Below are 26,134 nucleotides of genomic sequence, written 5' to 3'. Positions count from 1 at the left end.
TGCCTCTCTTCTGCTTAGTGATTTTTAATCCTATAGAGGTTGCAAATATAATTCTACAAAAATTCTCACTCAGCAGTTTTATCAGAACAATAAACGTTTTTCTAAATACTAAAAAATGTAACGTTATTTCAAAATGTTATTGCTTTAGTATAAACTGAGATTTGTGATTCAAACTCTATATGTGCAAATTCCCAAATTAAATATAGTTTAAAGCACAGGTTTCCAACCTTTTGGCTTCCCTGGGCCACATTGGAAGAAGAATTGTCTTGAGCCACACATAAAATACACCAACATTAATGATAGTTGATAAACTTAAAAGAAAGGTTCATGAATAATTTTTGTGATATTCACCACCATAGATAAGCAAAAAAGTCCTCGCATTCAAAGGGCTGGTCACTGGATTAAAGTATCCACTCATCTTCTAGATTTTTTAAGTGCACTATGTCATTAACCAGCTTATGCTGGTTATTATTATGCTCTCAATCGTTAGTTTATTTATTAATAACTATTATCTTATAATTCTCTTATTTAGTAGGAAGCCTGAGATTCTGTCATTGAGACTATCTATCTATATCTATATAAAAATGTGTGTCTCACACACACACACCTATATAAGTTATATATGTGTATAGTAAATTCTTTTAACATTGTTGATAGCTTCTTGGAAACTGTAAGTGAAGCAATATATAATTTAAGAAAACTAATTTTAGGGCTGGACACAGTGGCTCACGCCTGTAATCCCAGCACTTTGGGAGCCTGAGGTGGGTGGATCAGGAGGTCAGGAGTTCGAGACTACCCTGGCCAACATGGCAAAACCCTGTCTCTACTAAAAATACAAAAAATTAACCGGGCATGGTGGTGGGGACCTGTAATCCAGCTACTTGGGAGGCTGACGCAGGAGAATCACTTGAACCCCAATACTGACATAGTAGTTAAAGTGTGTGTGGGAAGGAATGCAGGGAATAGTTTAATTAGAACTTCAGCAGGGGGGTGGAGGTTGCAGTGAGCTGAGATAGCACCATTGCACTCCAGTCTGGGCAACGAGTGAAACTCTGCCTCAAAAAAAAAAAAAAAAAAAAAAAAGAAAGGAAAAAGAAAACTAACTTTACCAGAGTTTAATTGATATAAACAAGAGTTTTGTTTGGTGTATAGCAATATTGCTTCACCTAAAGTTGCAGTTTTCAAGAACCTGTTTAGAACATTAAGTGAGGACTTACTGTACATCTGTGTTTGTGTGATATAGATTTTTCTGATAAACAAAAATTGTATAACTATACAAAATAAAAGAGGAAACCTGGTTCTTGTATCCATTTAGTCTCCTGGCTCCAGGTCAGATGTGAAGGACAACTGTGGGAACTGTAGCCATGGAACCCCACAACAGAAGCCCCACACTACACCCTAACACCCCATCCTCCTGCCTGTCTTCCACATGAGGTTAGAGCACAACTGGGGGGCCTGTAAGTGGGGGCAACTAAAAGACACCCCACTAGAACCAGGGAATAAGATTTCCATTGAAGGGCTCAGGAGGAAGACATGTCAGGACAATGCAGGATGCTTGTGATAGAAATGAATAAAAACCCTCATTGTTTTTGCCAAAATGGTTACGTAGATGCAAAGTTACAGTTTGGGCTGCTGACCCAGAACAAGCACAGCTGCAGGATGTCTCAGGAATCCTCTAAGCTTCCCATCACAGAAACCGTGAAATCTCTGAGGCCATCCAGGGAGTGAAAAATAAGCTGGCACATAGGGTCACGAGCACCCAACATCAAAGACAGGAATTGTGTTCAGAACAGCAGCAGACACACTGCCCTCTGCTTCCCACAGATCCAAACGCGAGAGACGAGATGTAAAGAATTTTCTCTGACATATCCCTTTCCTGTGATTATTCACAAATTTTGCCACATTTGCATGCTGTGTGCAGCTCTCTTAAAGTATTTTCATCTTTGTTATTCATGCCTTTAAACCTTTTTAAGTGCACCAGCATGCATAAGCTGACTTGATGTTTGCAGGTCTTCCAGTTCTAAAAAATAAAATAAAGTCAGTGAAGTAGATGCCAGTGGCAGGCAAGAGCAGAAAGGCCAGAGAGGCCAGCTTTTCTCTCATCATATTCGTGGTAGAAGAAGTTCCTGTCAATCAACATTGTGATAGCATCAGTCTTAAGCATTGCCTCAGACACTAGAGGCTCCACACAGAGATACCCAGGTGTTGCAGGACCTGTGCAGGCTGAAAGATAAACCTTCAGAGCTCATGAGCAGAGTCATCTACCCTTCTAGTTATTCTAGATGGACCCTCATCTCAGGGGGAGCCCCAGCAGCAGAAAGCCTTATTAAAATTAAAATTAGCTAAGAAGGAAACGAAAGATAAACTTTTCCTCCTTCTTTCTCTTTAAAGCAGAATGAATTATCCACTGGATTCGGAATGGTACAGCTCTCAGGGAACTGTGAGACAGGAAGGTCTGCCTGGGGCCGGCTGAGGGAGGAGGAAGAAAGCAATGAGAGAAGCTAGATCGAGACCACAGATGCTGCAGCTGAGGCTCATGCAGTCAAGTCTCAGACCCAGCAAGAGCAACTTCCCACAGTAACATTTTTCATCCCTGACAGCACTTCACATTGAGCTAGTAACTCTTCCTGTAAGAGATTATATAGGTTTTGATAAAGATGTGAGGAATGTGAGCTGCAGGGCTTTGGACATCTGGAATAAAAGCCACAGGCAAAATGGGAAACTCTACAACTTGTAATCTGAAAATACACAGTCCTAATGATGTGTTCCTACACGTACACGTGCATACATGAAGAGTACCTTTTCTCCACTCTGTGTCTTGCATAACCAAAAACTGATTGAATTGGAGAGTACTTTTCAATTACAATCCATTCCATTTAAGAATTCCCAGCTGTCGGGCCTTCTTTTCTTTTATTCGAGCAAACAGAAGTCATATCCTTTCACAGGAAGATGAAGAAAAAAATACGAAGATAACATCAAAGCATAATAAAATGTCCAAAGCACTGATATATCTACACATTCAATCTTGCAGACTTTGATTATTAGGAAAAATGATCAAGGTAACAGAGAAACAAGAAACTTACTAGGTGTTCTCGTACATACAGATTCCTTCTTATCTAGCTGTATTACCAGACACAATGCATTTTCTTTTATTTACTGGTCTGTCTTCTGAGCACCACATGTTAAAACTGCAAGACATAAAGATGAAATAACAGGCACTGGATTTATTTTTCTGCTTAAAACAACCCCCAAAAAGTAAAATTTGTAGAACAATGATTTTCAAGATATTGGACATCAGCAATGAAGGACAATGATCCCTGAGAGATGAGAAAAAAAAAAAGTCACCTCTACAATAACCTTAGCTACTGCCTTGAGAGAGTTCCCATCCTTGGCATAGTAAAAAGGAACCAAGCTAGAGACCAGCAGACTTCCTCAGTTTAAACGATGGAGTTGAGGGCCTGGGAAGAACAAGGCAACAGAGTTCACAGGACAGAAGAGAGAGATCTGCAGAGGGTCCCACTCAAATATTCAGCAAGGTACCGATAAGCACGTCCATGAGATTTCCTGAGACTAGGGAAAGAAGCATTCCAAAAGGAGTAAAGGGAAAAGGACTCAAGGCCAGGAATAGCACCTTCCCACCAGCCAGATTCTCCAGTCTCATCATTTATAATTACCTCATAATTTATAGGAGCATTCTGTAGTGTGCTCAGGAGGATTTTGCCTTGGTCATGGAGAAAAATTAACTGTTCTTGTCTTGCCTAACAAATTTTAAAAGTAAGATCCCAAAGAATAAAAGTATTTCCAAGTAACCATATTGCATCCTAGAAAAAGCAGCTCAAGAAAATTTGTAGAAATAAAAAATATCTATCATAAAACAGGTAATGCCCGACATCCAATCAATGGTAACAAGCCATGGATAAATCCAGGAAAATACAATCTATAACAAAGAGAAAAAAATCAATCAGTTGAAAGTGACGCAGACCTGACCCAATGCTAAAGTTCATATTCGAGGACAATAAAACAATTATTATAATGGTATTTCATGTATTCAGAAGTTAAGTAAAGACAGAAAATTTTTTAAAATTCCAGTCCAATTTTCTGGGGACAAAAACTGTAATATCTGAGATAAAAAATACACTGGGTGGGATTAATGGCATATTAGACCTTGCAGAAGAAAAGATTGATAAACTTGAAAACATAGCCATAGAAGCTATTCAAAATAAAACAAAGGAAAAAAATCAACTTTGTCATATTCTGTTGGGTAGAAGCAAGTCACAAGTTTCACCTGCAGTCATGGGATGACATCATACAAGAGCATGACAATGGGGATCTCCTTGGGTGGGTCAATCACACTATTTCAAAAAATAGATGTGGGCCAGGCGTGGTGGCTCACTCCTGTAATCCCAGCAGCACTTTGGGAGGAAGAGGTGGGTGGATCACGAGGTCAGGAGATTGAGGCCATCCTGGCTGACATGGTGAAACCCATCCTACTAAAAGTACAAAAAATTAGCCGGGCCTGGTGGCGGGTGCCTATAGTCCCAGCTACTCAAGAGGCTGAGGCAGGAGAATGGGGTGAACCCGGGAGGCAGAGTTTGCAGTGAGCCACGATCACACCACTGCACTCCAGCCTGGCGACAGAGCGAGACTCCGTCTCAAAACAACAACAACAACAAAAACAGATGTGACCTGATTAATACAAGACAAAGTAGTTCTCAAAGCCAAGCATATTATCAGAGATAAAAATGGTCAGTTCATAATGTCAAGAAGATCAGTTTGTCAGAGATATAACAACCCTGTACACTTGCACACCTAGTAAGAAAGCTTCATCCCTGGGATGCAAGGCTTGTTCAATATAAGCAAATCAATAAACGTAATCCAGCATATAAACAGAACCAAAGACAAAAACCACATGATTATCTCAATAGATACAGAAAAGGCCTTTGACAAAATTCAACAGCCCTTCATGTTAAAAACTCTCAATAAATTCGGTATTGATGGGAAGTATCTCAAAATAATAAGAGCTATTTATGACAAACCCACAGCCAATATCATACTGAATGGGCAAAAACTGGAAGCATTCCCTTGGAAAACTGGCACAAGACAGGGATGCCCTCTCTCACCACTCCTATTCAACATAGTGTTGGAAGTTCTGGCTAGGGCAATCAGGCAAGAGAAGCAAATAAAGGGTATTCAGTCAGGAAAAGAAGAAGTTAAATTGTCCCTGTTTGCAGATGACATGATTGTATATTTAGAAAACCCCATCATCTCAGCCCAAAATCTCCTTAAGCTGATAAGCAACTTCAGCAAAGTCTCAGGATACAAAATTAATGTGCAAAAATCACAAGCATTCTTATACACCAGTAACAGACAAACAGAGAGCCAAATCATGAATGAACTTCCATTCACAATTGCTTCAAAGAGAATGAAATACCTAGGAATCCAACTTACAAGGGATGTAAAGGACCTCTTCAAGGAGAACAACAAACCACTGCTCAGTGAGATAAAAGAGGACACAAATAAATGGAAGAACATACCATGCTCATGGATAGGAAGAATCAATATTGTGAAAATGGCCATACTGCCCAAGGTAATTTACAGATTCAGTGCCATCCCCATCAAGCTACCAATGAGTTTCTTCACAGAATTGGAAAAAACTGCTTTAAAGTTCATGTGGAACCAAAAAAGAGCCTGCATTACCAAGACAATCCTAAGTCAAAAGAACAAAGCTGGAAGCATCACGCTACCTGACTTCAAACTATACTACAAGGCTACAGTAACCAAAACAGCATGGTACTGGTTCCAAAACAGAGATATAGACCAATGGAACAGAACAGAGCCCTCAGAAATAATACCACACATCTACAGCCATCTGATCTTTGACAAACCTGACAAAAACAAGAAATGGGGAAAGGATTTCCTATTTAATAAATGGTGCTGGGAAAATTGGCTAGCCATAAGTAGAAAGCTGAAACTGGATCCTTTCCTTACTCCTTATATGAAAATTAATTCAAGATGGATTAGAGACTTAAATGTTAGACCTAATACCATAAAAACCCTAGAAGAAAACCTAGGTAATACCATTCAGGACATAGGCATGGGTAAGGACTTCATGTCTAAAACACCAAAAGCAATGGCAACAAAAGTCAAAATTGAGAAATGGAATCCAATTAAACTAAAGAGCTTCTGCACAGCAAAAGAAACTACCATCAGAGTGAACAGGCAACCTACAGAATGGGAGAAAATTTTTGCAATCTACTCATCTGACAAAGGGCTAATATCCAGAACCTACAAAGAACTCAAACAAATTTACAAGAAAAAAACAAACAACCCCATCAAAAAGTGGGCAAAGGATATGACCAGACATTTCTCAAAAGAAGACATTCATACAGCCAACAGACACATGAAAAAATGCTCATCATCACTGGCCATCAGAGAAATGCAAATCAAAACCACAATGAGATACCATCTCACACCAGTTAGAATGGCAATCATTAAAAAGTCAGGAAACAACAGGTGCTGGAGAGGATGTGGAGAAATAGAAACACTTTTACACTGTTGGTGGGATTCTAAACTAGTTCAACCATTGTGGAAGACAGTGTGGCGATTCCTCAAGGATCTAGAACTAGAAATACCATATGACCCAGCCATCCCATTACTGGGTATATACCCAAAGGATTATAAATCATGCTGCTATAAAGACACATACACACGTATGTTTATTGCGGCACTATTCACAATAGCAAAGACTTGGAATCAACCCAAATGTCCATCAGTGACAGACTGGATTAAGAAAATGTGGCACATATACACCATGACATACTACACAGCCATAAAAAAGGATGAGTTCGTGTCCTTTGTAGGGACATGGATGCAGCTGGAAACCATCATTCTGAGCAAACTTTCGCAAGAACAGAAAACCAAACACCGCATGTTCTCACTCATAGGTGGGAATTGAACAATGAGATCACTTGGACATGGGAAAGGGAATATCACACACCGGGGCCTATTATGGGGAGGGGGGAGGGGGAAAGGATGATATTGGGAGTTATAACTGATGTAAATGACGAGTTGATGGGTGCTGACGAATTGATGGGTGCAGCACACCAACATGGCACATGTATACATATGTAATAAACCTGCACGTTGTGCACATACACCCTAGAACTTAAAGTATAATAAAAAAAGAGAAAAAATGTATATTTGTTTTTTGTGCATTCTTTCTGTATCTGTATTCAATTTCAAAATAAAAGGGGTTTAAAAGGTAAACTTTATCCAATTTTTTTTAAGTGGAGGAAAGGAGGGAAGAAGGGAAGCAGGGAGGGCAGGAGGGAGGAGGGATGGCAGGGGTGAGGGAAGGCAGGAAGGAAGGCAGGCAAGAAGCAAGGAAGGAAGGAAGGAAGGGAGGGAGGGAGGGAGGGAGGGAGAGAGGGAAAGAAAGAAAGAAATGGAAGATCAGATCAGGGAGGAAGAGAGGAGGGGAGGAGGGCAGGAGGGGAGAAGGGAGGGAGGAAGGGGAGGGGAGGGGAGGGGAGGAATTTCTGTAAAATTTGTCCACCAGGCAAGATCTATGTTTTTCATCTAAATGAAAAGTAAAAAATGTTAAGCAATATTTTCAACAACCTCTTGATTTAATAGGTAATTTTATAGGAACTGACTGCCCATTTGTATGTTTTTAAAGGACTTGGCTTAAAGAAAAGGTCAACGTTCTTGCTGTGAATAAAATATTTATGAAAGTAGCCATGGCTTTTCTTTCTTTGTTTCCCCACCTGTGCCCAGACACCCCACCTTGCAATGTGTTAATGACCTACCTTGCCCATGCTGGTCTTAGTGCCTTTCAGGGGTATTTTCACCACATCCTCTCTCAAATAATTGAGTCTTTTTTCCATGGTTGTCAAGGCTTTCATTCTTTTTCTATCTCCTCTTTTTCTCTGAAAATATTCCACTTACCTTTTCTTCCCTAACAAGTGATAAGTATAGTGAATGATAGTTTTTTAACATGTGTCACAAAAATTTTGGAGCTGCCATATTGCACAGCTCCAGCAGGAGCATTCACATCATGGCAACTTCCTCTAGTTGTGGAGGGCCCAGACCATATAACATAGGCAGCAGCCTGGCCAGCACTGCTTGAAGGAGTTGGGATTCAGATTTCTATGGGTTCAGGGTAAAAGGGAATGGGTTAAGTCCATTGCATAGAGGATTCAAGTTAAACAACAAATTAACTTCTTGCTCTAAAAAGAAGGAGCAAGGCATTTGCAGTGCTGTTGATTCATGTACCTCCTAAACTTCCATATAGATTGTTGGAGTTGATTTCCACAATTAAATCTAATAGCAGTAACCACAGTAACTTACGTTTACATAAACTGCATCAGATAGATCCAGGTTTAGGTTGGAGCTCTGTATTTACTGATGTGTGAGCTTCAGCAAGTTGCGTAACCTCCTTGAGCCTCATATCCTTCATCTTGAAAAAAAGTGATGATGATAATGATAAGGGTAAGTATCTATCATACAAAATGAAGTGAGAAATAATTCACTGTGCCTGTAACATTTTCTTTCTTTGTTTCCCCACCTGTGCCCAGACACCCCACCTTGCAATGTGTTAATGACCTACCTTGCCCATGCTGGTCTTAGTGCCTTTCAGGGGTATTTTCACCACATCCTCTCTCAAATAATTGAGTCTTTTTTCCACTGTTGTCAAGGCTTTCATTCTTTTTCTATCTCCTCTTTTTCTCTGAAAATATTCCACTTACCTTTTTATTTATTTTCCACTTACTCTTATTATTTATTCTCTGACCATTCCTGCTTCCCTCCGAAAATATGTCCTGCATCCATCCAGTCCTTCAGTTCAGACCCCAGGAGTGACCCTCTGCGCCTTCTAGTCCCTCAGACTCCCCACACTCATCTCTACCTTATCCACCAAGTCCCATCCAAGAACCTTAATTCCCACCTATTTGTATTAGCTCTCCTCAAACTCTCCCAAACCTCTCGTGGGACACTTACTCCCATTACTGTCCCCTCCATTTACTCATCCATCTATTCATTCCTTTCCCCACAATCATATTGAGTGCAGAGCAGCTGGAGAAGTCTTCTTGAAAGAGGTGACATCTGAGCACCTGGAAAAACTGAGGGAAGGAGCATGGAGATTTCCAGAGAAAAAGTATTCTAGGAAGAGAAAATGATGTGCACAAAGGCTCTGAGACAGATGAGTTTGGGAACCAGAAAGGAGGCAGAGAATCCTTGTTGAGTACTAGGAGATGTGGTTCTATGTAACAGGCCTTTTCTGGGTTCCATGAGGAGCCATTGACAGGTTTGCGCAGAAGGGTGACATTTTTAGAGCATCACCCTCTGGAGGCAAGATTGAAAGCAAAAAGACCAGGAAAAAGAGGATCACATGGGTCCAGGGTGTGAGGACTAGGATGGTAACAGGTGGTCATTCTAAGACATGTTTCTGATCAGGTCGTTCTCCCTACATGGCCCATGCACACACCACACATACACACACTTAAAGCCAGCCAGAGTTTTCCCTGGCCTGTGGAATAAGGTCTAGACTCTGGACCCCTCTCCCAACTCATGTCCTACATACAGTCATGATTCTGTGCCTTCACACATCTGTTCCCTCCACCCGGAATGCTCTTCGTTCCCTTGTCTTTCCATTTATTCTTCAAAACTCTACTCTTATTTGAGCTCCTCTTAGAAGCCATCCTTGATTCCATTCTCTCTGCTCTTCCCAAAAGACTGAACTACTTTCTCATCAGAGCTGTCTCTTTCCCCTATGCCATAAAACCATTATCACAATTATCACTGTGTCCTGCAATGAGCCACCTTCATTTCCAACTTTTCACCCTGTAGGTTGTGGGCATTTTGATGTGCAATTCCCAGATTTTCCGTTTTTCTGTCTTAGGCCCTTCGCACAATAACTGGCACAGGGTATGTGTTTAACTTGTAACTAATTTAATGCAATAGTAAATAGAATCTTCTTTCTGGTTAATTTTTCAAGTAAAGCAGATTACCTCAGGTTGGTCTGGTACATCGTTGCTAGGATGTCAAAAATGTTGACTGACATCTCTTTTGATACTTTTATCTCAATGTTCATGTGTCAACTGCCAGTTGCTATGTGAGCTCTGATTCTGAATTTAGCAATAAATGCTCCTCACATTACTTTTCTCTCCACCATCTGTCTTTTCTGGGCTTTGAGATCAATTCGAGTAGTGAACTTTGAGTTCTCTGACATCAGACTTCTTGACCTCCAATCAATCATAGAGTAACTCCTCCCTCTCAATCAAAACCAAATAAAAGTTATATACCCTAGTTGAGTCAACTTGACTGTAGCCTTAAGAAAATCTCACCTTTCGTGTTCTGACTTAGTTCATAAACCCCTTCGGTCCTTCAGCAGGGGTTTGTTCTGTTTCAGTGGGCACTAAAATGCTGTCTTTCACAGATATTTTGCCTTGGAAATTTCATGGAAAGTTAGCAGAGTGATACTACCAATTGTGTGATGTGGTTTGGTTTTGGCCTGGCCACGATTCTTAAGGCCTGATGTGAATTTCGCTTCCTACTGCTTATCCTGTGCGTGTTAACTTTCTGCTTGGTAAAATTGCAAATTCCCAGTGAAAGCATTCTACAATTGATTAGACCCGGGCCGCCTGGCAATTTCTTTCTAATCTCTTTTATTGTGCTTTCCATAAAAATGACAGCCCTGGTATAAATCCTAGTTTAAATCAATACCAGTAAGTGCTAATCTCTTCACAGCACTGGAGATGAAAATGTCAAATGGTACCTGCTGGGTGTTAGAACTCCCACTGTAAATCATCAAAAATTAAAGCAACACCAAATTGATTTGATTTTTCTCTTTTAAAACATCATTTTAGATTCATTATTTTTTTCAGTTAAGTTATTCTTTTTTTTTTTCCGCTTATGCTCTGGTTAGATGAGATTGATGAACTGAATTTGGCATGGCAAATGTATTGATGTCTCGTGACACAATATACAAGATCCACACCTGAATTAGGAAGAGCCTGAGGATGAAGTTGATATTTTAGAGTGTGATGCATATTTTTAAGTGACATTTTAGTCCTTCTTCATGTGATAACACCACGATAACGTGGAATCTTGGTGGAAGAAGCTATACCACAAGAAGTTACCTAGTAATGGTACAGTCATGGAATAGAATTTCTAGTCCTTTGTAGCCCCTCCTTGAGACTATTGCCAAAACTACCACAAGCTACACTAAAGGATGCTCTCAGGAGGAGTTAGCTGCCTGGAATCTGAGCATCTCAAAGACAAGATATAGAAAAAAATGCATAGATAATTGGCTAAGTTTTCAAGTGATCCTGGAAGAACTGGGCAATAGTTTTTAAATCCAGGAAAAACTTAACTAAGAATCTTGCCCAACTTCCTACTCTAGTTATTTTATCAAATAAGAAACCAAAACCTTGGGAAATTTAGTGACAGTCATGGTTATGGGTTTAAAGGCAATGCAGTAGATCTCTAGATATTTAATTAGGGTTTCTTCTTGTTTCATCACAGAGAAAATACAAGGACTACACCCACACCGAGTATGGGATGTGGAAAAATCTGATGTGTGTGCGTATGTGTGTGTTTTCATAAAAATAGTTAATACTCAGAGAATAAACTCTTAATATGTGCTAATAAAACAGAGAAGTGGCAGGAAAAAACAAATGTTACAAGTGAAGACTTAATTTGACTATAGATGCTCCATGACTTATGATGGGGTTATAGCCAGATAAATCCATCTCAAGTTGAAAATGCATTTAATACACCTAACCTACCAAACATCATAGCTTAACTAGCCTTAAACATTTTCAGAACACTTATATTAGCCTATAGTTGAGCAAAATCATTGAATGCAAAGCCTATTTTATAATAAAGTATCATATATCTCATGTAGTTTATTGAACACTGTGCTGAAAGTAAAAGCAGAATTGTTGAATGAGTACTTGAAGTATGATTTCTGCTGAAGGCATATCACTTTCTCACCATTGTAAAGTCAAAAAATAGTAAATTCAACTATCATAAGTCAGGGACTGTCTGTAGTTAGTTTCAGATTTACTTCTAGACAAAATATTTTTATGTTGTGTGGTTCTCTTCCATCTCTCACAGAGGATGCTAATTGGCAATGAAATGCTTAACAAATATGTAGCCCAAAGGAGTGGTAGAAAAAAACTCATTCAGTTATACAAGGTAGTCATCAAGCAAGGAGCCCACCCTTGCTTAATGGAGAATTCGGGACAGTTTCATGAACTGACAACAAAGATTTCTCCAATCCTTGCTTAGTTCATAAAGTTATGTAGAGAATGCTACAGTCAGTGGGATGAACAATGATGGGGAATCAGACTGGAGTTGCCACTAGTTAAGCTATAGAAACCTGAGTGAATCGCTCAGTGTCTCATGCAGAGTCTTTCTCATTTGTGAATTTTAGATGAAAAAAATACCTGATTTACCTGAACCACAGCTTTATCGTAATGGACAGTAGGCAGGAAATAAAAATAAAAGTTTCATTACAGAAGTGCGTAAGAGAATTCACATCTTGATCCAGAACTGAGGTCCAGAATTCAGAAGGAATTAGAACTTCAGTGTGCATTCTGAGAAGAAATACAAAGGTATAGAAGTTGGAAACAAGAATGCTGAGGAATGGTGAAGTAGACAATGTCGGTGCTCTCTGCCCAGAGCCCTCAGGAATCCGTTTTAATCATTTCTATGTGCCACTTCCCAGCTTTTGTGTCCTTTTACTTCTAAAAGCTGCAGTGGTGATACTTACAGTGACTGCCCCAAGGGTATTAGAGCTGCTTTGCTTATACAGGGAACCTAGGGGTTTGTACTCCCGTGATTTGGTCCTTAACCAATGACGGCTCCCTAAGAGGCAAATTCTAGGATGTCATTCACACTCCTGCAGGACCAGGCTGAAGTGAGGATTTTTTCCTGAAATCACACAATTGTTTTACTTCTGTCCTTTCCTTGTCCACTCCCTTATCAGAGTTTCTGGGAGCACTCATTCATAAATCACATGTGAATCCTTCTCTTTTGATCTGCTTCTAAGAGTCTGTACTAAAATATCCACACGTTTATCAAAACTGGCTTACTTTATTAAGAGCTATATGTTTCCATTAAAAAATAAAGCATGTCTATTGTAAGCAGAAAAAAAAAAGGAAAAAGCTACATTTTTCCTGCAAAAATTTAGGACATTTTTACAAACAAAACAAACTTTTGTTTCAGAGCTGAGAAGATTTTGGGGGGTGTGTGTGAGTGTGTGTGTGTGTGTGTGAAGAGTTACACTTCAAAAGTTACATAAGAAATAGTTGCATCCTTCATGACATATACAACTAAACAGTAATGAGTGGTATAAATCTCAATGTGCAATGAGCTACATCCAGGCATTAGACAGGATATAATGGCCAAGAAACAAAACAGAACAAAAACCTTTTTAACTAAGACATGATAGGTGAGATCTTACTATGTAAATCAAGATCTATCATTTATTGGATTTGGGGATCTGATATGTTACTTCTTACAAACAAAGAGATAAATAGGGTAACATTTACAATTATGTTATTTTCCCATATCTCAAAATAAAAAAAAAAAATTCTTCAACATCACAAGCTACTTCAATTAACAAATTCCACTGTAATTTACAAATGCACAGACATGTAATTGGGCTAACAGATATTTGTGAAGCTACTTGTAACAGCAACAGTACTAAAATCATAACATGTTTTTCAAAAATAACTTAGTTGAGTTCTTTATATCCAGTGATATTTCAGATGCATTTGGTGATGACTGCAAAAACCAGTAGATAAATTACATCTCAGGAGTTTCTACTTTGTGCTTAAGCGCTGTGGGCTATTTGTTTTATTTTAGTGATCTGTTCAGTCGTAGGTATATCAGAACTGAAAACACTATTCTCATAGGTAATATAATTTTAAGTCTTTTTTATTCAAAGAGAATAGAAATAAGAAGAATATTGAAAAGTGAAAATTGTCTTAGACTGTTCAAGAGTATCTTAGGATGCTGAAAGACTTCAGCAAGGCATATTGTAGATAACTTCCCTCAATTATCGAGAAACAACTGATTTTCTAAGGCCATTTTTAAAATACAAGTAATTTAGTAAATATGAGCGCAAGTTTTGTATCCTAGAAAAATTTTGCCTAGGCCGGGCGCGGTGGCTCAAGCCTGTAATCCCAGCACTTTGGGAGGCCGAGGCGGGCGGATCACGAGGTCAGGAGATCGAGACCATCCTGGCTGACACGGTGAAACCCCGTCTCTACTAAAAAATACAAAAAACTAGCCGGGCGAGGTGGCGGGCGCCTGTAGTCCCAGCTACTGGGGAGGCTGAGGCAGGAGAATTGCGTGAACACGGGAGGCGGAGCCTGCAGTGAGCTGAGATCCGGCCACTGCACTCCAGCCTGGGCGGCAGAGCGAGACTCCGTCTCAAAAAAAAAAAAAAAAAAAAAAAAAAAATTTTGCCTAAAAATCTAGTAAGAAGATGAAATATCATTTTGAAACTTAAAACCTAGAAGCTTATATCCAATAAAACTAAAATTTAATTGCAAAACAAAATAACAATATTCTCAGTTCCATGAGGTCTCAGGAAGAATAGCACACAACAAAAGCACTTTGCGGAGACATTCTCCAGAAGAGACAAATTAGTCCAACAGAAGGCAATGGTCTATGGAAAGAAAGAGTGTACAATGTTTATTTCTAACTAAAAGGTAATAAACCAGTATATCTATAAGAATATTCTATCAAAATTCCAAATAATCCCAATGCGGCTGGAGGTAAAGTGAGGAACAAAACAAGAAATGACGATTCTTCTTTTTTCCTCCAGAGCAATGACACAGTTATTGACAAGCTTCACACATTGACAGAGACAAATCAGTTTAGTGGGTCTTAATATGTTAGGAGTAAGCCCCTAAAGGATAAAAACAGTGTTGCACTTTCAAATCAATAGCATAGCATTAAAATTATTTTTAAAAAAGAAAAAAAGGTTCAAATACAAGACTATTTGATATATGGATTTAAATCCTTTATTTCATAACAATGAGCCTTAGCTGAAGTATGTGCTAGTCACCTTGATTTTCAAGACATTTAAAACTATTTCATCTTAATTTGTTACTTTCAACTATTATTTTGGGTTATGTTTCATAATATATGTAATGTGTTACTATGTATATATCATATGCATACACCGTAGGCACAAGTCAAAGTATTTTACTGATAAAATATGTGAGCAAGAAAATGTAGTGTACAGGATAAAGGCCAACTTTCTCCCCTTGGCACTTAGAGCCCCTTCATATTCTTGTCAAAAATCCATTTCCAGCCTGATCACCCTCTTTTTCATTCACTGACACCTCAGTTTTAACTGAGACATCTCCTTGGGCATCTTATCATTACCCCTGCATTGATATTCCCTGCATCAATCTTCTCACGTCTGGGGCCTTTTTCCCTTCCTGGCTCATATCAAGGTTTCCCTCCCTCAGGAAGCCCTCCCTGCCCTACCATGCATTCATAACCCACTAGGCCACTGAATATTCAGTGTCTAGGTTTCAGGGAGAGTCTTGTGGTACATTAGTGATTTGCAAAGGTGTGATTCATGATTGCAAGAACAATGTCCTCTCTGCACTGACTTAATCTACAGCACTTTCAAATGTCAGCCAATGATTACCTTGTCATGTATCCAAACTTGGTCCTGCCAACTAAATATTGAGCTCCCAGGGTTATGGACAGGCCATGGCTGATGTCCTTCTGAGTGCTTCCCCCATGCAGAAAGGGATACACTACAGAACTGTAAATAAACATTTGTTAATGAAAAACTGACTTGTGGTCAGTTTATTTATCCAGAGGATGTAATGAGCCTCATCCTTCACTTTTCCCATGTGTGTATTGCTGACTACACCTTACAGAAATCGGGGCTTTAAGGCAAAACATGTAAGAGTTTGCAGATCTGGAGACCTTGTTTTGAGTTATAGTCTGCTGCTGTTAAAGTTTACCAAGGCTGTTTTCTCACCAACAAATGAGATAATAATGACCAATGCATACAGTTGTAAGGATTAAATGAGAAAAATAATATAACAAAGATGCTTAATAGGTCTTCGTTGTTAGTCTATGTTCATCTCCAAAGCAGCTTCTGTTACCAATCTTTAACCAAAACTCAAGATAAGAGTGGTTTGCATGCTATCAGTTTCCTGTAGATTAGAGAGCAATTCTAATTGGAAGGTGTCCAGCAGACCTAAATGGTTCTAGAGAGAAGGTCCCTCTGTCACTATGGAAAGTAAACCATAAGTCCCTTATGCCCCCTAGTTAGTCGCTTTTGTATTCTAATGAGAAAAGTGAAGTTTAGGATCTCAATCCAATTCTACAATCATTTGTCAAGCAATTACAAAATTTACAAATCACTGGTTTTGCTTTCGCCTATCCCTCAAGCCAGGCAACCCACACTCTCCTCTGCCTCCCTTTAAATTCTACCCCACATTCGATTAAAGCACTTGCTTTTCCACCTGCCAATTAACCCCAGCTTCTGGATTTGATCTCCTCTGAAGGCATTACTAGATCCTTTTTCTTCCTCCTACAGCATCCAATGGAAGTGTCAATCCACCCAGACCACCACGTGGTCCATGCTAAACCTCATGCAAAGGCAGGGGAGATGTGGATGGGAGAGAAGAAGCTTTAAGGGGAAGAAGGGACCTAAAGTTGACTTTCCTCGATTTTCAGATTCCATTATGAGGATTCCACCCACATAGTGGAGAGGAGTTTCCACTACTGGAAAAATAGAAGGATGGAAATCATAATATTGAAAAAATGAATCGTTATTTAAAGGAAAAGCATTCGGCCTTGATTTAAGCCATGCTGAAGGATGCTCTGCCTCAATGCAAACTTTCTGCTGTTCAGTTTGTGCCCACTGATCATGAACGCAGAAGCCTCAGATTGCATATTTGTTTAAGCCTTTCTTTTTCATTTTTCCTCCCTTGATCTGAAAAACTTTGGTGATTACACAGATTGAGACAGAATTCTGTCACCAGAAAGAATTGTGTTATTTGTTCTATGGCTTCTCTTCATTGGATGTGTGTGTTGCCTTTATAAATCCCAAAGATTGTTCAGCAACCTGAGACTGTGATCCGAGTGGGTGATGCATGTAGTGTGCTTTATTACTATCAAACTCAGAGATGACAGAAAAAAGAACAGTCACAATCTGTCTGTTGAAACTGTTGCCTTCCCCTTGCCCAGAGCCAATGCACAGCTTCTCCTGTCTTCCAGGAATCAGTCTTCCATGCTAACACAAGCAACCAACTCACAGCCAATGAGACAGGAATAATAGAGGATAGATGCAGGAGAATAGAAAACCCCAGGCAGCAGTTTCACATGACTAGCAGAAGGAAACTATTGAAACAGCTGCAGAAGCTAGGGACTGATAAGACCCTAAAAAACCAGGGTGTGGGCCAAGCTGGCTAAAACCAACTGGACGCAACATGGCACTGGATTTGACCTAGGTTTCACATAGGACCTCATTATATGCTCGTGAACATACTGGATCACACACCCACCAGTGCCATAAAGATGCAAGCCCCAAATCTTGCAGCATGACTCACTCTCTTGATATTCAAGTGCGTGTTCCCCTTTATTGAGTGTGTACTTTTTGCTTTGCTATAAATCTCAGTACTTTCACTCTTTTCAGACTAATCTTGAATTCCTTCTCACCTAAGAATCTGGACACCAGCTGAGGTTGAGATCACACTAACATATGGGGACCTCCTCCAGTCCATCAGTGTCATCTGAATGCTCTTCTCGCAGTGGTACCAAAGTAGTGATCTGAAAAGACAACTTTCCTGCCCTGCCATGCATTAGTAACCCACTAGGCCACTGAATATTTAGTGTCTAGGTTTCAGGGAGGGTCCTGTGGTACATTTGTGATTTGCAAAGGTAACTATAGATGGCAGATTTTCAAAGGAGTTGTCTTTGCCAAATAAATACAATAAAGAAAATTCCATTTAAAAAAGGATACAATGGGACACAGGGAGAAAGTGAAAAGCAAAAAAGATGGGTTTCTCCAATAACAGCCTTTCTTTTCTTCTCAAAGGAAGCTGGAATGCTTGAGGGCCAGCTGCAGAAAACTTTATTCAATTAAGCAAGTCTTTTCTTAGCATCTTTATGCTCGTATCTGCGAGCAAAACCTTTGAATGGTGGTATAATTCTCTGCCCATAGGTGTTTTAATTAGCAGCACCTAGTTTAACTCTAAGCTCATAGCCACTCAACAAATAAGTTAAATGGTTGATTCAAAGAATTGTATCACTTGGACTTAAAAGAACTCTCAGAAAAACTGATGCTTAAAGAGGTTAAGTAACCATCTCAAGGGCACATAGCTGGGAAGTTATGGAATTCCGATTTGAATGTGTTTAAGAAGTGCATGCTCTTTCTTCTGGTTGTGTAGATAGGACTAATAAGGGCACAATACCATGGTTAACAGCACAGGCTCAGGGGAGGGTTGGGGGTGGCAGACTCCATGGGTTTGAATTCTGGCTTTACAACTTAGTAACTCAGTGATCTTGGTAAGGAAAACAACCTAATCTCTTTGTGCCTTAGTTTTATCATAGGTAAAAAGAGGATAAGAAAAGTATCTACTTCAAAGCCTCATTTCAAGTATTTTGTTTGTTTTGTTTTGTTTTTGTTTTTGAGACAGAGTCTCACCCTGTCACCCAAGCTGGAGTGCAGTGGCCTGATCTCGGCTCACTGTAAGCTCCGCCTCCTGGGTTCAAGCCATTCTCCTGCCTCAGCCTCCCGAGTAGCTGGGACTACAGGTGCCCACCACCAGGCCCGGCTAATTTTTTATATTTTTAGTGGAGACGGGGTTTCACTGTGTTAGCCAGGATGGTCTTGATCTCCTGACCTCGTGATCCGCTGGCCTCGGCCTCCCAAAGTTCTGGGATTACAGGTGTGAGCCACCACGCCTGGCCTAGAGTATTAAAGGAGTTAACATGTGTAAGGAACTAAAGCAGTGCCTGATATATAGTGAGCACTCAGTAGATCATTTTAGCTATTTTACGTGATTATTGGAGTTAGGGAATATATTTCATGCGGTAATAAAACCTTCAACTTACATTATAAGTTCTTATGTGCTGGATCTCTTGAAAATATAATGCACAATGAGAGCATAGAGGACAGTGACTGAAAATCATCACAATCTTCCTTTGCACAAGAATGATGCATTACCATCGTCTCCATCACCATCTCATTTTCATTATTTTCACCACCAACTTCCATTTCATAACACATTTGCTTCATGTCTCACTTACAGTCACAAACTTCTTTGATAGACAAGAAAGGGACACATGTTGAGGTCTACATTCTCAAATCAGGTTAAGAGGGACAGAGATGCTTATTTCACTGTCTATGTGTTTATACCTGACTCTTTCAACCAGGGAGACAGTCTGACACATAAAGAAAGTACGAGTCAAAGGTCAAATGCATCCACCTGCAGGTCTTGTCACTGACCACTTAGCATCCCATAATATCACTGAACCTCAGTTTGCTCATATGTAAAATAAAATTTAAAAGAAATAGAAAATGTAGGTAGCATGTCTAACTCAGATGGCTCTAGTCCGTTATTATGACCCAACCATTTCTAATTTGGCACAAGTTGCAATAAAAGACAAGCATGATACTTACCTGTCAGGGCAAATACCATCATCACAAACATGGTTTTCCCAGGGTGAGGCTTATCCATTGCACTCTGGCTGTACAAACTTCCGCAATTTCCCCAAATATGGGAAACTCGACTGCATCATTTGTTGTCATGGGAGACTGCATTTGCACTTTTCCCTAATTTTAAAAAAAGAAGACAAGGGCAATTCAGATAAGTAAAATAGAATTAATTAAATGCACGAAAGAGAGGAATAACCAAATACTTTGAGAGGTAAGCTAGTTCCTATAATTAGGCAATACTTACGACTCTGAGCCTCCTGGAAGTGAGGGCAAAAATGGAAATAAAAGGGTTTCCCAAAAAGGAAGAAGCACACCAATGCTTCAAAAGAAATAAAGTCTAAACTGACAACAAATAACAAGGCATTTCTCATGTAAACCTTCTAACAGTAACATTGAGTGCCATGATAGATAGGTCTTCTGACATCAGTTTCATTTAAAAAATGAAGGCCACATTTTTCCTTGGATGCTTTAATAAGGAACTCGGATAATAACTGAGAGGTTAACATCAAAATCCATTTCAGTTCAAGTGATTCTGGAGAAGATTAGGCTGATATGGTCTCAGAATGATGTCTGGCAGTAATCAAACATAATACAAGTGCAGAATCAGGAAAGCATAACCACTCTGAGTGCTGTGGAATAAGAAGTTTATTATAGGAATTCAACTTTACACAATTGTGGAAGGTGCTAGAGAGTAAGGGTCCAAAAACGGGAGTTGGAGAATCAGGGGAAAGTCATCAGCCAGACCTCCTGGAGCACTGACATCAATGGACAAGTCAGAGGTTCCAGGAGAAATTAGAAGCCAAGCATGCCTAACAACCAGAGTGGGCCCCTAGCAGGGCTGGTGGAGAAGTTTATGGAAGCTCTTGCCTCTTCACAGATAGTGCCTCTGTGAGTTTGCAGCCAAGAATCCAGTGATCAGCCTGGGGTTGCTCTTGGTCAACAGGGCTAGGAGTTAATAGGGAGAGCTGGACATGAGGTGGGGAGAGGCAGTGGTAAACCAGAACCCACCTCTGCACCTGTCTCTCTCTGCAAATGACAGCCATGACCTTCAGGCATTGAAGCTGTGTCCTCACATTGCTTCTCCAAACCACCACAAAGTTCTCTTTGGCCAACTGCAGTCTAGAAACACACAAAGAAAAGGATTCTGGCAAACTTAGTAACAGGCAAGGCAAGTGTTTCCTGAACAAAAACCATACAGAACTGCATTCCAGCCAGCGAAAAGGAAGAAAGAGAAAAAAATGGAGAAATAAACTAAGGGTGCCTTCCTCCTTTTTCATAGAATGGGTTTTGGAAGCTGCTCATGGCGTTTCTTTGCTCGTTTCAATGGCCAGCAGTTAGATCATTCTGTGGCCATATATCATCCTGGTTTTCAGGTAAAATTCCAGGACGTGGCAAAGAAGCCCCAAATAACTGGGTGCTTTAATGCGTGACCTAACCAAAACCTCTGGACTGCATTGAAACTGATTCACCTTCCATGGCCTGTCTGGATCTAGCCAATTCAAAAATATACTTAAATAAAAGTGACTAACACAATGGCAACCCAGTCCAAAATGAGGCTTCTTATGACAGGGTGATAATACTAAGTGGAGCTGAAATACTTGGTCTTCTAGTCAGTAATATGATTATGCTTATAATAATATGATAATTTTACTGAAGATTTACTCTATACAAGGCACTGTGTATGTTTTATCCTATTTAATTCTCACAATACTAAAAGGGTTCACAAAAGACTGTGTGGAGGCACCATAAGTTTAAAATCTTGCTCTAAGTCACACCTAGATTGCTAACAAGGACCAATTTGGGTCTTAAACTCTGACTTGTCTGACTCTATCACACCCACCCTCATTTTCCTTGTCTCCTCCCACACTGTTTAGAAAAGCATCCAACAGAGCAAAGTGCTTAGCATGAAAGAGAGGCATTATGCAAATTTTAACTCTTAAAGGTATTCACAATTTGCCCAACTATATCATCAATACTGGCTTTTACCTGGTGTGTAGCTGTAATGTGCAAGCTCTGTATTAACTCCATTCCGGAGATTATCTTAGAGTCCAAGATTGCTGCTCTGGCTCCAGCCATCAGCAGTAGCTCTCAGCTAATGCAGGTGACATCACCGTCCCCACTTCCTCACCCTTCCAGGGTTGCATAATAGTAAGATGAGTAATTTGCTTGGAGCTGCCACACACTTTGCTAATAACATCCTGAGTCTCAGAATTCATGTCAGTTTGCCTGTGAGGCTAAACACTTGAAGGGTGTTTCTCCTTCAGTCACATAAACGGTAAACCTAGTCCATGAGTTGGTCTTTTGGTCAGGACCTTATATACCTATTGATCTAGCCACTTAAAGTCATCTTTGTTAATATATTGTTCCTAACGCCATTGGGTAATTGAGGTCTTTGTTTTTCAATTGCTTATTTATTTATTATTTTAATTGATAAATTGAAATTTTAATTGACAAATTAAAATTGTATATATTTTAAATCATTTTTGAAATATGTGTCTATTGTGGAATAACTAAATCTAGCTACTTAACAGATGCATTACCTCACAAAATTACCATTTTTCCATGAGTCAAGAGTGCTTAAAATCTACTCATTTAGCAATTTCCACAAAGGACATGAATAGATACTTTTCAAAAGAAAACATACATGCAGCCAACGAGCATATAAAAAAGCTCAATATCATTGATTGTTAGAGAAATGCAAGACAAAACCACAAAGAGATATTATGTCACACCAGTCAGAATGGCTATGATTACAAAATTTTTAAATAACAGATGCTGGTGAGGTTGTGGAGGAAAAGGAACACTTATACAACGTTGGTGGGAGTGTAAATCAGTTGAACCATTGTGGAAGACAGTGTGGCAATTCCTCAAAGACCTAAAAACAGAACTACCATTGGACCCAGTAATCTCATTACTGGGTATATACCCAAAGGAATATAAATCATTCTATCATAAAGACACATGCATGCGCATAACAATAGCAAAAAAATGAAATCAACCTAAATACCCATTAATGATAGACAGGACAAAGAAATGTGGTATATATATACCAAGGAATACATGCAGCCAAAAACAAAAACAAAAACAAAAAACAAACAAACAAACAAAACAAGATTATGTCCTTTGCAGGAACATGGATGGAGCTGCTGGAGGGAGCTGGAGGCCATTATCCTTAGCAAACGAATGCAGGAACAGAAATCCAGATGTCACATGTTCTCACTTGCAAGTGGGAGCTAAAGAGAACACATGACACATAGAGGGGAACAACACACACTGGGACCTGTTGGAGGGTGGAGGGTGAGAGGAGGGAGAGGATCAGGAAACATAACTAATGGGTATTAGGCTTTATACCTATGTGATAAAATAATCTGTACAATGAACCCCCATGACACGAGTTTGCCTATATAACAAACTTGCACATGTACCCTTGAGCTTAAAATAAAAGTTAAAAAAAGGATACAACATGATTAATTATAGTCACCATATTGTACAATAGGTTTCCTGAACTTATTCCTCCTGTCTAACTAAAATTTTGCACCTTAAGGTCTGTGTTTTATTGTTCATGTATTAGGCTCTGGTGAACGGGTAGAATTTTTTTTTTTTTTTTGAGATGGAGTCTTGCTGCGTTGCCCAGGCAGGAGTGCAATGGCACAATCCTGGCTCATTGCAACCTCCACCTCCTGGGTTCAAGTGATTCTCATCTCTCAGCCTCCTGAGTAGCTGGGATTACAGGCACGTGCCACCATGCCTGGCTAATTTTTATTTTTTTAGTAGAGATGGGGTTTCACCATGTTGGTCAGGCTGGTCTTGAACTCCTGACCTAGTGATTTGCCCTCCTTGACCTTCCAAAGTACTGGGATTACAGCCATGAGCCACCACGCTCAGCCTAGAATTTTTTCCTGGTTGTGAAAGTATAGTCTCTTTTTTTTTTTTTTTTTTTTTTTTTGAGACGGAGTCTCGCTCTGTTGCCCAGGCTGGAGTGCAGTGGCCGGATCTCAGCTCACTGCAAGCTCCGCCTCTTGGGTTCACGCCATTCTCCGGCCTCAGCCTCCCAAGTAGCTGGGACTACAGGCGCCCGCCACCTTGCCCGGCTAGTTTTTTGTATTTCTTAATAGAGACGGGGTTTCACCGTGTTAGCCAGGATGGTCTCGATCTCCTGACCTCGTGATCCGCCCGTCTCGGCCTCCCAAAGTGCTGGGATTACAGGCTTGAGCCACCGCGCCCGGCCTATAGTCTCTTTTTCTACTAATGGGTTCAAACTACTAATGATCTGGTCTGAAGCAGGTTAAAAGACAGTCATAGTTTTTGTTTTGCATCCTCCATAGCACCATTATCCAAAAATTATGACCAAAATCATCAAAATACACCCTTAGCAAAGATTCCAAGAACTCCTAAAGACAGTTCAATTTTCAAAATAAAATCTATCAGATGCATTTTGCTTTATTTTGTTTATGAGTAAAGAAGAATCTAATAAGTCAAATTTCTGGTAGGAGAGGGGCATCTGTTGGCTAAAAGCAACATATATGTTAAGTCCATAGCCTGTGCCAGGTGCTCTGAACCTACCTTTGCTTTAAAACATCTGGTGAATATTTAAGGATGGCTACATCACAATTCTGTTCTAGTTAGCCTCTGCTATATGAACAAACCATCACAGAGATGGAATAATTCTCTCTAGTCTTCCATGTTTTTTCCTTCTAGAATTTCACTAAACTATGCCATTTAATATTTATACCACACTATTTGAGTGTGGTCTGTGTATTATAAGTATTTATTTTGGGACCACTTTAAGGAAATTTCCATAGTTCCATTGTTGTGTGGTCAATTTATTGAAGATCATTAAAACCAATGTAACTAGAAAAGTCTTTTTATTTTTTATAACTAATTCACCTGCTTTCCCTAAAGAGTGCCTCCTACTAACTCCAGAGCAAAAGTACTCCTGAGTATCTTTATGGGTTTGATATGTAGGTTTGGGACTGGAAATTTGAGGGGGTCTTGAGTTCCATGTCTCAGTTAATGCAATTCTTTCCAGACTAGCCAATTAGTACACAGAAAGCCCAGCAATAAAGGCAAGTAAAAATGAGTAATCTCCAGAAACTTTCAGATGCCTTGGGGAGGATTAAGATTCCTCCAGGCCAAACACAATTAGGGTTTGGGACAACTCAATTCAGGTCCCAAGGACTTTAATAAAATCTTCTGATCTCTAGGTTCTTTATATATATGTATGTATATATATATATACACACACACCTGTATATAAATGATATATTTATTATATATATATATTTATGCATGCATATTTAAAACCCAAAATAACCCTGTGGACCAGATAGCTCATGTATTATTTTTGAGAAAAACGTGAGTACCAAAAGGTTATACAGTTCATCTATCACCATTTTGATAAGGCCAACAATCTATGTCCCAAGATCCTTTAATATTCTTGTCACCAAACCCAGGGACTTTTCCAAAATCAGAATATAAAGACAAGAGGTAGAATACAAGGTGACTTTCAAGTGCTTGCATTTCCAAGTGATGATGCTTGGAAATGTGATTGTAAGTCTGTACTGCGCTTTTTAATAACTTGATTGTGAAGCTGGAAAGACCGTTCCTGCCTCTGCTTGGTGGTCTCATTAGATTACCATTCTCCTCAATGTGGGCAATTTATTCCAGTTTTCCTTTCCTATCTTCATACCATTCATTCCAATGCAGGGAAAGGATTTCAAAAACCACTGCAATGTTCCCATTAGTATTAAATCTTACACTTTAAATTTAAGATATTTAATATCAAAGCTGCAAAACTGCCAGATGGATAGATTTTTCTTGTTGATTATACATTTAATAATTTTATGAGAAACTACATGTTTATTTCTGTCAAAAATGATTGCACTGAAGATAGCTTAAAGAAAAAAAAAAAAGCCCAAATTCCACCACTCTGCAATACGTTCATTCAAGTAACAAACTTGCACATGTACCCCTGAATCCATGAAAATAAAAAATAAAACATTTTTAAAGACCTATTTATTTGGTTAGTGTTGTTATAACAACAAAGTAAAACCTTATTTTTAAGTTGTGGTTTCTTCCACATGCAAAAATATATATATATATATTCTTTGTTGTATAAGCTAATTTATTCCCATCCTATTCATTTTAATAATTTTTTCTCATACTTGGAACAAATCATTACATAAAATATCATCTTTTTGCCCAGGATAAAGTAATAAAAGAATTAGAAGAAACTTAGCCCAAAATTTACACACAGACATTTGTAGTATTTCCATCTTGTGAACTTCAGATTTATTTTCACCCTGGCCTCTTATTTTGAAATTGCTTCTCAGAGTCATCACATTTGTGCCTGTCTTCATGGTAAATTGTTTTTTGCATAGCAATATTCTCAGATCAGTTGCCGGTGGTAGTAATGTTAGTATCAAT

General features: G+C 39.3%; 1 non-coding gene across 1 annotated transcript; it reads left to right on the top strand.

The window, feature by feature from the left end:
* The first annotated feature begins 19,664 nt into the window (after positions 1-19,664).
* Positions 19,665-19,828, top strand: LOC114670709 (U1 spliceosomal RNA). The gene has a single exon (XR_003720403.1). It is a non-coding gene; the product is annotated as a U1 spliceosomal RNA (small nuclear RNA).
* The last annotated feature ends 6,306 nt before the right edge of the window (positions 19,829-26,134 follow it).

The sequence above is a fragment of the Macaca mulatta genome, chromosome 10 (assembly GCF_049350105.2).
Source record: "Macaca mulatta isolate MMU2019108-1 chromosome 10, T2T-MMU8v2.0, whole genome shotgun sequence".
Lineage (NCBI taxonomy): Eukaryota > Metazoa > Chordata > Mammalia > Primates > Cercopithecidae > Macaca > Macaca mulatta.
This window is presented reverse-complemented; position numbering and strand designations above follow the sequence as displayed.